Source organism: Phacochoerus africanus, chromosome 3, assembly GCF_016906955.1.
Source record: "Phacochoerus africanus isolate WHEZ1 chromosome 3, ROS_Pafr_v1, whole genome shotgun sequence".
Classification (NCBI taxonomy): Eukaryota; Metazoa; Chordata; class Mammalia; order Artiodactyla; family Suidae; genus Phacochoerus; species Phacochoerus africanus.
In genome coordinates this window covers 148608736-148622563 of record NC_062546.1, presented here as the reverse complement: position 1 = coordinate 148622563, position 13828 = coordinate 148608736, and positions in this window count along the sequence as shown.

The following is a 13828-nucleotide window of genomic DNA, read 5'->3' as shown; positions in this document are numbered from 1 at the left end:
GTCTTTTTAGGGTCACACCCACAGCACATGGCAGTTCCCAGGCTAGGGGTCAAATCAGAGCTATAAACCGCTGGCCTATGCCACAGCCACAGCAATGTCAGATTCAAGCCACTTCTGCAACTCCTACCACAGCTCACAGCAATGCTGTGTTCCCAACCCACTGAGTGAGACCAGGGAGCGAACCTGCATCTTCATGGATGCTGGTCAGATTCGTTTCCACTGAGCCACGATGGGAACTCCTGCAATGTACTTTTTTAAATTTTGTCATAGCACATGACTATTTTTCAAGCAAAGATATGTAGGAGCTTTTTCATGCTCTTCTTACTTTTTTTCCCTTCTTTTTCAATATTCCCCTGCCTATTTTTTGTTTTAAACCTGTCTTTTTTCCTTCCTGTTTTTTTTTGTTTGTTTGTTTGTTTTTTAAACTTGGGTCAGTATAATGCAGGACGAGAAAAAAGAAAATATTCAGGGTCAGTAAGATGAGCGATAAAGTTGATCCATGAACCAAGAGACAAAGTCATGGGAAGACAGCCAAAGCTAATGCCAGGAAATGCCCCCCCACGGAGAAGACATAGCAGAAAACTCCCCCCAAATAGAGTCCTGCATGGAACTTCCGATAGCAAGACTGACTACAAGGCAGGAATGTGAGGATTGTCATTAGGATGCCAACTAATTCTGCTAAAGAGAGTCCTTTTTAAAATATACTCTCTAAGGACATTTTCTGACCCTCTGCTTATTTTAAACCTGTGTGCAAAATAATGGTGTATTTAAAAAAATGGTGTGTTTCAAGTATTAAGATAATCTTTCATTTTTGTCTTAAAGATATTCAAATATCAGGTTCTATAACCACATTCATTTCTTTCTTTTTCTTTTTTTTCTTTTTTTGTCTTTTCTAGGGCCACACCCGAGGCATAAGGTGGTTCCCAGGCTAGGGGTCGAATCGGAGCTATAGCCACCAGCCTACGCCACAGCCACAGCAATGCAGGATCCTTAATCCAGTGAGTGAGGCCAGGGATTGAACCCGCAACCTCATGGTTCCTAGTCAGATTCATTAACCACTGCACCACGATGGGAACTCCCATTTCTTATTTCTTAAAAAAAAATGCCAAAGCTGCTGGATCAAAAGTAATATTCTGATTTGCCTGTATGTGATAGGAGGGAGACACACTTAAAATTCACATAACCAGAATTGTAATTATAGTCAGCTCTAACACTGTTTTTATGATGAGCTGGTGGTCCGGATGACCAGCTCACTGTGGTCTCACTGGGCCTGCTGGAGGCCCCAGGGCCTGAGCTCTGCAAGATAGGGGGTGAGGGAGGGATCAGCACCCCAGCCCACTCGAGGCCCCTCCCCCACAGCCATCCTGAGGCAGCACCGTAAGCTGGGTGATGAGCCTGTGGGCCCTGTGGGGTCTACCTGCCATGCTCAACCCAGGGGAAGGGGGAGAGGCCCTGCAGGCCGGAGACCACAAGGACACTCCAGGCGAGTGGAGAGCATGGGACAGGAAGCAGGAGGCCCAGGGTGGCCCCAGCACAGAGACTGTGCCAAGTGGAACCATGGCTGCCATAGCCGTATGATCCATATGCAGCTTTTATTTATTTATTTTTTTTCTGGCTTCAGAGTTTTTTTTTTTTTTTCCATTTGTAATGATTTTTATTTTTTCCACTATAGCTGGTTTACAGTGTTCTGTCAATTTTCTACTGTACAGCAAGGTGACCCATACATGTATACATTCTTTTCTCTCACATTATCATGCTCCATCATAAGTGACTAGACACAGTTCCCAGTGCTATACAGCAGGATCATATACAGCTTTTAAACCCATCCATTTAATCACAGTTCAGTTAGAAATAGAGGTTGCCTGTGTGGAGCAGTGTCATAGGACGGGCCTCCAGAGAGCAGGCAGGAGGCTGTGAGAGGGGTGAACATCAAGAAACTGGTACAGGGAAACTGTGCACCAGCTGGAAAAACATGACACCAGATGTAACAATAAGCATGAAAAGATCTAGGCCCCACCGTATCCAGGGCTTCTGCAAAAGGAAGGGGAAGATATTTGAGTGAATGAGCCACTTTGTGTGCCAGTCCAGGGGAGTACTTATAAAGCACTAGAGGTCAGGAAAATCAGTCTTCAGTGGCTACCCACTGACCTGCCCCTTTGTGCCTTAGCCACAAATACATTTGCTGTCATGGGAAACACTATCCCAAGTTCTGACTAGAATTTTCTAAGACTTCATCATTGAGGAAGTTTGTTTCTTATAACTAATCTACAGATCTTCCAGCTCTCTAGTAGATCTTAAAATGTTAGAAGAAAAAATTGTAGGAACCCATAACTCAGTATATGAACACATAAAATCACCAGAGAAAATGTGTGAAAATTCAGTTTTACCTTAGAGGAAATTATACACTATAGGATGATGATGACCCATTATGCAACCTGCCTTGAATAAAAACACATTTCTGCTAAATAACATTTCCTTAGAACCAGCCCATGAGTACAACAGGTGATCTTCTGCTTCCCAGCTTTGAAATGAAATTATTAAAATTACCTTGTCTTATGGAAGAATATGATGTTTTGGATTTGCATCCAAATAGTCCAATACAGGAGTTCCCATTGTGGTGCAGTGGAAATGAACCTGACTAGGAACCATGAGGTTGAGGGTTCAATCCCTAGCCTTGCTCAGTGGGTTAAGGATCCGGCATTGCCGTGAGCTGTGGTGTGGGTTGCAGATGCGGCTCAGATCCGTGGCTATGGTGTAGGCTGGTGGCTACAGCTCTGATTAGACCCCTAGCCTGGGAACCTCCATATGCTGAGGGTGCAGCCCTAAAAAAACAGAAAAAAAAAAAGACAAACAATAACAACAGCAACAACAACAAATAGTCCAATGCAGGTGGTGAGCAGGGGAGGCAGCAAGAGGTTTGGAGAATAGATCAAACAAAATTAGCTGTGTTAAAGCTGGGTGAATGCTACATAGAGGTTCATATACTCTCTACTTTTGAATATGTTTTAAATTTTCCATAATAAAAACTTTAAGAATTATATTTAAAATTTTAATTATCTCCTAAATTACTATTTCAAAAAATCAATTCAGATTGCAAAAAATCTAGATGGGACAGTAATGTGTAAAGAAGGAGAAAAAATTTTAGCATGCATGACCTTTCCAACACTCAAATACCAAAATCATAATAATGTCATTCCGTAACTATAAGTTGATCACTGATCCTAGTAGCCTCAACCACTCCTTAACTTTAATGCCATGATTTCTCCAGAATTGACTGAAACTGTCATTTCCCACATTTCTGAAATGAGAGATGATAGAAGGAACTGTAAAATACGTTGTGCTACTTAACCACGCAGTAGATATGATAATTGCAATGTCAGGCCACTGGTGAACAAATGTGAGTGAATAGATATCTTGGAGTAATGTGTTTATCCTCCGTGATTTTTATTCTGTTAGGGAATCAAGACATTATCAAGTTAATTTCTATCTGCAGTAACTTTGCAAAGCACCTTGAAAAAGCACCAGTGAGCAATTAACTGCCACCTGCAGAAACAGCACAAAAGTTCATTTCTTCAACCTAATATAAAGCCAGTTTTTTTCATATTCCTTTATAGTTGTATATTAGTTATCTCTTGGTGGGTAACAAATCACCCCAAAACTTAGAATCTGAAAACAAACATTTATCATCTCACGCCTTTTCTGAGGGTCGAGAGTCCAGGAGTAGCTTTTAAGGTGGCTATAGCTTAGGATCTGATAAAAAGTTTCAGTCAGGTTGTTGGCCAGAACTGCACTCATCATAAGGCTTAACTGGAGCTTCAAAGCCACTTTCAAGTTAACTCACAAGATTATTAGCCAAGCTCAGTTCCTTACCACAAGGGTGGTAGGCTGCCTGAGTGTCCTCATGACATGGCAGCTGATTTCTCAGAGAGTAAGTGATCAGAGAAAGTGAGGAAGAGAAAGAAGAGAGCATCAAATGAGAGAATACCTGGGACAGAAGCCACAGTCATTTAGAATCTAGTTCTAGAAGTAACACATCATCATATCTGCCCTATTCTGTTGGTCATACAGACCAACCCTAGTACATCATGAGAGGGGGAAACACAAGGATGTGAATATCAGGAGGCAGGGATCACTGGGGACAGTTTTGGAGACTGAGTACTATATAGAGGGTAGAAGAAGAGAAGTAACCCTTAAATATCCAAGGTAAGATAGATGAAAAATGGATTTGCAAGGGTTGTCTTTTTTTTCTTTTCTTTCTTTCTTTCTTTCTTTCTTTTTCCTTCTTCCTTCCTTTCTTCCTTTCTTTCCTTTCTTTTCTTTCTTTCTTTCTTCCTTTCTTCCTTTCTTTTCTTTCTTTTCTTTCTTTCTCTCTCTCTCTCTTTTCTTCCTTCCTTCCTTCCTTCCTTCCTTCCTTCCTTCCTTCCTTCCTTCCTTTCTTCCTTTCTTTTTCTTAATGGTCACACCTATGATATACTGAAGTTCCCAGGCCAAGGATTGAATCTGAGCTGCAGCTGCAGCAACAATGGATCCTGTAACGCACTGTGCCGGGCTGGGGATGGAACCTGCACCTCTGCAGTGACCCAAGCAGCTGCACCACCACAGCAGAAATTCCTTGCAAGGGTTGTCTTTAAGTGAAGTACAGTTGGACTACCATCCATCTGGGATAGTTTTGGTACTGAAGTAAATATAGAGCCAAACAGTAAAACTTTCAAAATAGCTTAATGCTGTAATCTCTATATACAAAAGCAGAGTACTCTATCAAGGAATCAATCTAGAGGATTGCTAATTTTATCTACCTTCAGAGCAGAAAAGAATAGCAATGGCAATTTCTGCTAAAGTCTGTTTTATCCCAAATGGGGTCATGCAGGCCTCTGCTGAAGTTCAGTTCCTGATTTCTAGTTGCCTTCCTGGTAGACTTCAATTTTGCTTGGCACAAATGTTCTAACCTGGCTTTTTGTTGATTCTTAGTCTTAACTATCACAAAGAATCATGGTAGAAGAGAAAGGTAACACAGCATATAGTTTTTACCTTTTAACTTAAAATCTCAGCAAAAGAAGAAAACAGTCTCTATGCCCACAGCTAGAGGGGTCGTGAAGAAAACATGAGAAGCTTTATAAACTGACAGTCCTTAGCTAAGTGACACTTAAGCCTCAGCTTATATAACCAAATTAAGAGTTAGGCTTTAGTCTCTTTCCCTGTATCTATCTCTAAATCCATATTTCTGTATTGATTTCTAGCACCAGTAGTTTTTAAAAATAGTAATTTTAGGGTTTCCTACCATACTTTCAGAATGAAAATTATCATTGCAAATACCTTGACCCAATAACTTAATAAAAATTGATGTTGGTAAACCATTGAAGTGGTAGATGAATTCCATAGTCTATCCAGAGAATCATATTTTTTCAACTTTGATATTGATCAGATTATAATAAGGCATGTGATCTGATGGGAAGTAGATATCTTCTCATCAAGAACAAAGACTAACAACAAACTCAAAAGTAGTTCTATAGGAGTTCCTGTCGTGGTGCAGTGATTAATGAATCCAATTAGGAACTATGAGGTTGCGGGTTCGATCCCTGGCCTTGCTCAGTGGGTTAACGATCCGGCGTTGCCATGAGCTGTGGTGTGAATTGGAGACGCGTCTTGGATCCCGAGTTGGCTGTGGCTCTGGTGTAGGCTGGTGGGTAGGCTAGGGTGGGTTCCCCTAGCCTAGGAACCTCCATATGTCGTGGGAGTGGCCCAAGAAATGGCAAAAAGACAAAAAAAAAAGTGCTTCTATAATTGGTAAACTATGCAAAGTAAAGTGATTATTTAGGTATAATAGAAGAGAAAGGGAAATATGAGTGACATCTTTTCACTTTCATGATAGTTATCATGGAAGAAATAGGCTTTATAATAATTTTACTCATTAGTAAAAGTGAGATTTAATTTTTTTACAATCAATTGGATAATAAACACTCTTTAATAAAAAGAGTTTGATGCATTTGACCATTCATTTGGAGTCTAGCAGTCATTATTAATCATTATCTCCTCTTAGTAGTACTCTCAATACCCTATAATTCTGAGGTACAGTCTCCTTTTTGAGCCCCCCCCCCTTTTTTTGGCTTCACCTGAGGCATGTGCACATTCCCATGCCAGGGACTGAACCCAGACCATGGCAGTGAGCCAAGCAACTGCAGTGACAATGCCACATCCTTAACCCACTGTGCCACAAAGGAACTCCTGAGCCTTGTCTTGATGTTATCAAAACAGGAAAAATTTTATTGTTTTCAGGTATATTCTTCTTGCCAGGATAATTCATTTGAATCTCTTCAAAGGATGTTTTTTTGGTACCACTCTAAAGAATAAAGTACCTATACTGCATCTCCCCTAAAATTAATATACAATATTTTATTCTTTAACAGAGAATTAAAGAGTTAGGATGAAGTCCTCCTCTGGTTTATTCCCTATGAGTTATTATGTTCATACAGCCAAATTATGTAGGTTTTCTTTTTAGGTTCTCTTAAACAGACAATTTCTACTCAGGATAAACAGTGTTGTGAATCACGGCAGTAGCTCAAATTCTTTCTCATATGTTTATTTCTAAAGAACTCCCACAAACTGGCTTGGCCTCAACCGTAGATAGAAGTTTATTCTGTATGATTTGCATGTATGTGAGAAGTCAGGGGCAGCAGAGGTAGTGTGTTCGACAAATCAGGTTTGATACAAACATAAAAGAGAACCTTCAAATACTCTGGATAATATCTCACCAAAGAATAAGTGATTAATGTAAGATTTCCTAAAAGCAAGTTTTGATAGGCCAGGATTAGAGATACCACAAAAACACCAGGCACCTGAAAGGGGGCTAGGAGAGATCAGGCAGAACATAGCTACGTCCAAGATTTATCATCTGTCCTTCTATCCAAGTTTGCCTCTGGGCAGACCACCCCAGTAACTTCCAAATATTTGGAATTTTAAAATTTTTCCTTTGGAATACAAATGAATATATGCAAAATTCCTTCATCGTATGATTCAAACTATTACTAACTCAGTAAAACTCTTTTCCTTATCATTTTTCATTTAAAAAAAAAAAAAACTAATTTCATGTTTTAGAGAATTGTCCCTAATATCCAGACAGGGCTCTTCAAGGCTAAATTGCCTAAGAGCAACATGAAGAATGGTCTTCATTTTATAGGAAAAGATGAAAGAAAGATAAGTAAGAAATAAGATGCAATCTAAAATGGATGTAAAGGGAGTACCTGTTGTGGCTCAGCTGGTTAAGAACCCAACATAGTGTCTATAAGGATGTGGGTTCAACCCCTGACATCACTCAGTAGGTTAAGAATCTGGCGTTGCCACAAGCTGCAGCATAGGTCACAGATGCAGCTTGGATATGGCATTGCTATGGCTGTGACGTAGTCCTTAGCTGCATCTCTGATTAGACCCCTGGCCCAGGAACTTCCATGTGCCACAAGTGCAGACCTAAAAAGAAAATAAAAGAAAAAAAAATAAATTAAATATAAAGTTTAACAGAAAAATCATTCTTCAGTTGTACATGTCAAAGAGAGAAAAAGGAAAATCTCACACATACTTCCAAAGAGGGAAAGAAAGTGATTACAATTGACCAGGTAAAGATAATTGTTTTCCTTTCTTTAATGATTGCTAGGTTGTGGTTGTTTTATTCTCATATTTTATAAAATAATTTAATTGATGAGGTAGAGTAGAAAACCAAACACTGGGTTGGGGGTGGAAATGGCTGGTGTGTATTTCTAGTTATTGAATATATTTAGTATGAGGACCTGAATAGGATACACCTTACTGTACTAAAGAGAGAGAAAAACCTCCTTCTCTTATAGAAATAACTCAAAATTGTGGGTCAGGAAGCCTGGATTGAAGTTAGGTTGTGCCACTTAAAAAGGACATTACCTTAGGCAAACTTCTGTTCTCTTTCTTCATTTTCTTACCTTTGAGCAACTAGTTTACTTTTGGAGTGGCAATCTTAATCCCTGTTAACCTTTTGGGAAATCTTAATTCTGGTTCACCTATTGAGGTATTACTAGGATCAAACAAAATAATGCATATAAAAGTACTGTTCAAAGTTGAGTCCTGTAAAAATATCAACATGCCTAAGGACATGTTATCATTTGTCATTCTATTTACACCTTGAAAGACAAATAAAACCCCTTTAAAAACAGCAAGTGGCAAAATGGAATACCTTATGTTAAAAAGAAGGGAAAGGAGGAGTTTTCTTGTAGCACAGCAGGTTAAGGATCCAGTGTTGTTCACTGCAGTGGCTTGGGTTGCTGCTGTGGCATGAATTCAATCCCTGGTTCTAGATCTTGCATGTGCCCCAGGTGCATCCAAAAAAAAAAAAAGGGAAAATACAACTTCATTTACTTTCAGTTTTCAAATACATAAAAATACTAAAACAAATTAATAAAGTATTATTATTAATCCTTTAGGAAAGTGATAATCTCCAGTTTAGCAGTTAATATGATTTCTTAAAGAGAAATGACAATAAATAAATTAATGACCTAATAACAGACTATCCACATAAGAAAAAAATAACAGGTAAGTCAGCTTTAAACCACAGTTCAGATGCTCACATGTATTTAATATGATTGGAGAAAAACTAATACAGCTTTCATTATGTTTCACAGAATGAAACTTTCACTTTCATCCTTTTTCAATTTGTGATAATTGTGTATTAGTCGAGGCAAAACTTTTGGCTATAGCCTTAAGCTGGAGGGTTGGGGTATCTAGAATAATAAATGGGAAATTAAATATAAGATTTTTTTAAAGTTGAAGTTTCAGTACAAATGCAGAGTATGTAACACACACACACATACACACACACTAAAAAATAAAGTGTAATATAATAGGAAGAACTGTTTACATTAAGCGTTAGGATTCTTACATTTTACCCTAGGACTAGTTAAGTGATCAGGTGCTAGTTTGGTAGCTGTACCTATAGTTCTGATGCTCTGACAAGAGTTGGTGTAACAGTAATTGGCCACTTTCCAGAGACCTGTGGAATATTTTGCAATTTTCCCTTGAGGAGAAGAGAAAAGAATAATGTGAACTGTAGGAATCTGCCACTTTGGAAATTTAGCTAGTTTGAGGTTCCCCAATGTAAATTCTATAGGATGCTACTATCATAAATTTGGAAAAACACTTCCCACTCTAACTCTCCCCCTTGAAGTCTCACAATACCTGTTAGCTTATAAAATGTTCTGAAAATTGGTGCAATATTGTAAGTGAATTATACTTAAAAAAAAGTTGTGCCAATTTCTGCTGTACAGCAAAGTGACTCATATATATATATATATATATATATATATGAGTCATATATATAGACATATATATATATATATATATGTCTGTGTGTATATATATATGCTTATATTATCTTCCATCATGCTCTATCTGAAGAGGTTGGATATAGTTCCCTGTGCTATACAATACAACCTTATTGTTTATTCATTCTAAATGTATAGTTTGTATCTACTCACCCCAAACTCCCTATCCATCCCGCTCTCTTCCTCCTCCCTCTTGACAACCACACGTCTGTTGTGTGTGTGAGTCTCTTTCTGATTTGTAGATAGGTTCATCTGTGCTGTATTTTAGACCCCGCATATAAGTGATAAGTGATATCATATGGTATTTGTCTTTCTCATTCTGACTTACTTCACTTAGTATGATAATCTCTAGTTGTATCTTGTAAATTCAGTGTTTTTTATACATGGAAGCCATCATCAAGATAGGTAACCAAGATCTATGAAGCTTTCTAATTTCCTGGGTGGAAAGACAGGAATTCAAGATGTTATTGAAACATTCAACAAATGATAGAGTGGAAGAAATAAGGTGTCTAGTATTTCTTAGTTATGATGAAAGGAAAGGTATAGATTTACAAAAACATAAAAAAGGAAAGGAAGGGATTTAACAATATCTCAGCACAGAGAAAGATCATGATACTTCCAAATGTACTCCTATACTTTTTATTTGAGAAGATGATGCTTGCTGTGATAGGGCAATTGCTATATCCTCACCAGATATATGGTGAGGATGAGATAGGCAGCCCTGTCTTTGATACTCAATTTGAATTAGCAGGAGCATTGTAGACACAATGGGGTTCAGATAAAGTCTCATGTTTGTATAAAATGGACAGATTATCTCCTGCCCTAAATTCCATGAATAATCCTCTTTCAGCTTTTTTATCCAGAAAAAGAAAAGAATCATCTTTGTGCATGTATCCATTTGTTTAGAAAGTGACCTTCTAGAACTGCATCTTTGGCATGTTCTTGGTGGGTGTAAGCATCCTGGGGGTGTTCAACAAATGATGATTAAAGAAGCTTAGATGAAGAGCATAAAGTCAGACAAAAAGTTCATGAGATCCAATTCAGGATTCCTAATGCCTGCATTCCCAGCAAAACCAGCTCTCACATCACTTTTAAACCGTGTCTGGGTTTTAAAGATTTTGTTTCCTTAAGGTCATTTACTCAATAATTCTGTTAAGCATTGACTTGCAATGCCAGCAAGTCTCATTGTGCTCAGTTATCATGGAAATACCAAATACTTTGAAGACATACAGTAAGAGATATGTTTTGCTCTATTGCCTTTTTCTTGGCTGGCTTTAAAAAGGGTCTTTTTACAGAATAGCAAGATTAGTGGATCACAAAATGAATTACTGCTCTCTCCTGTGAAATCATGAACTTTTCATTACTGTTTTCATGGTCTCTCATGCATAAAACATTTTTAGCAAGCCTGGCCTGAAATTTATGCAAGTTATTACTCATTATTATCTACAAGCCTTCTCAAGTCAATGACATCAGCTCACTTGTTGGATCTTTTCTTTTTCTTTTTTTTTTTGTCTTTTGTCTTTTTGTTGTTGTCGTTGTTGTTGTTGCTATTTCTTGGGCCGCTCCCATGGCATATGGAGGTTCCCAGGCCAGGAGTTGAATCGGAGCTGTAGCCACCGGCCTACGCCAGAGCCACAGCAACGCGGGATCCGAGCCGCGTCTGCAACCTACACCACAGCTCACGGCAACGCCGGATCGTTAACCCACTGAGCAAGGCCAGGGACCGAACCCACAACCTCATGGTTCCTCGTTGGATTCGTTAACCACTGCGCCACGACGGGAACTCCCGGATCTTTTCTTTAAATTTCCAATCAAAGTGTCTGTGTAGTCTATAACTTACATAGTAATTAATTTTACAGTCTTCTCAATATATTCTAGAGTTGTGACTTCCAAGTGCTTATATTGGTGGCTCCTCTAATAACTAATTTCTTCAAATTTGCTGGTACTCCCACTGTTCTCCCAGTCTCTGATAGAAACCCCAAAAGCTCTCCACGATTTGTTTCCTGTCCTTCTACTTCTATTCCAACCATCCCCAAGTTACACCAGAAAAGGAATCACCTTTTCCTCACCTCCTATTCAGTCTTCCTCCAGGCTCCTGGTTTTGAATTACACTTATATACACTCTTGCTGGAATAATGCTAGTAAAGTACCATTTATAATACCTTATAGTAAATCTGACTACCTCAGACTTTGGTAATCTCAGAGTACTCGTAGTATTTAGAGTCAAGCCCATACAGCTAAATGCTTAAGTATTTCCAGTGGGTTTTATTTGAAATCATTTTATCTTCCTTGAGAAGAATGTGTCTCTGGAGTTCCTATCATGGCTCAGTGGTTAACGAATCCTACTAGGAACCATGAGGTTGCAGGTTCGATCCCTGATCTTGCTCAGTGGGTTAAGGTTCCGGCGTTGCCATGAGCTGTGGTGTAGGTTGCAGATGCAGCTTGGATCCTGTGTTGCTGTGGCTGTAGGACAGCAGCTACAGCTCTGATTAGACCCCTAGCCTGGGAACCTCCATGTGCTGTGGGAGCAGCCCTAGAAATTGCAGAAAGACCAAAAAAAAAGACAAAAAAAAAGAATGATGTGTCTCATGTTTCTTTTCAGCTACTAACACAAGACTTTTCAGCCCTAACACAAGACTTCATGATCAACTCAAGGGTCAAGTCCTGCCCAATTAGTACTCCCTTAAATGTGCCATAGAATATCCTGTGCTATGCTCGGAAGAGCTAAGTTACCATTCCTTCCTGTATTCATTCACTCATCAGACATTTTCAAGCAAACTCTGGGCAATGGATACAAGAGGTGTAAGTCTTGCCTTGAAGGAGCTTGTGGGAAAGTCAGACAAGTACAGTGTTCTGAGAACTAGAATCTAAGTATGTGTAAGTGTTATGTGCACTCAGAGGAAACACAACTAAGTCAGACTGGGAATGGTAAGGAAAGGAACATCATTGTCCATAGTGTGTTTCCCAGAGCCTTAGTCCTACAAAATTCTCCATCAAAACAAAACAGACAAAAAACATGAGTTCCCTTTGTGGCTGAGCAGGTTAAGAACCCAATTAGTATCCATGAGGATGTGGGTTTGATCCCTGGCCTTACTCCATGAGTTATGGATCCAGTGTTGCCACAAGCTGCGGCATAGGTTCCAGTTGTGGCTCAGATCAGGTGTTGCTGTGGCTGTGTCATAGACCAGCAGCTGCAGCTCCCATTCAACCCCTGGCCTGGGAACTTCCATATGCTACAGGTGCAGCCCTAAAAAAGAAAGAAAAAAAAATTGTCAAATAAATGTGGGAAACCTGGATGCTGTCACTCCCTCTTCCAAAGAGTCAAGCACAAAGCCTGTTAGTACACTACCTCTATAAAGAAACTTGTGAAATAGAGTGAAATAGAGATTTCCCAGTCTTCAAGAGAAAAGTGGTGGTTGAAACCTTCTGAATAGGTAAGGTCTCTGAGGGACTGATGGAGAAGAACAGAGGATTGGGACCACAGATGGAGAGAATACCAACATTTCATCAAGGAGAAGAAAAAGGGTGGAGCACAGGGAGATTAAGATGAACTGATGAGGGATATAGAAAAAAAAAAAAAAACCCAAAACAAAGTGGAAAACCAGGAACAGAGGGAGAGGAGAGAATTTCAAGGAAGGTTTGGCCAGAAACACCAAAGCCCTTTATGAAGATGTTAGAGTATCCCTTGGATTTAGCAATCAAAGGATTATTAGGGACACTGGCAAGAGTGTTATCAAGGAAACGTTGGAAGGAAGGGAGATTGCAGTGAAATGAGGCTGTGAAGAAGTACAGTAAATGTAGGCTACCAAGAAATTTGGCTGTGAAGAATTGGGATTGGTGTAGAAAGAGCGTAAGAGCCTCGTAGGAGGGTTATTTCATGATGAGATTTGAATCTCTTTATATACTAAAGGGAAAGAGTCAAGTAGAGAAGAAGGTTAAGATATGGATGAACTGGGTGAGAGGTGCCTGGTAAGGCTAGATAGATAGCTGAGAAACAGAGAAGAGGGGATGAATTACAGATGAGGTGGAATTAGCCACTGAGAGGAAGAGGGTGACCTTATCTTCTGGGTAGGGAAAAAAAAGGAGAGAAAAGAAAAGAAAGGCTAAGACAGAGAAAGTTGTAAGCAGTGAGAAAGTTATTAAGAACATTAATTAATATTCACTGAGGACCTACTCTGTGCCAGGCATAAGAGGCTTATATAAACTGTCTCATTTAATCCTTACAATAACCTTTTAGGACAGCACCAGTATTATCCCAATTTTACAGTTGGAGAAATTGCAATATGGAGAGAAAGTTTCTTATCCATATAGTAGAGTCAGGATGCAAAGTTGATTTTAAAAACTTGCTATAGGAAGAAAGTTCTTCCTTAAGTGTTCTCAGTTTTTTGGAATTAAGTAGTTGGCCGGGCTGTTTCTGAAGAGTGAGCCAGGATGGTGGCAAGGCAAAGGAGCTGAGGATCAGGGCACTCATGACTGGAATAGCTGCAGAG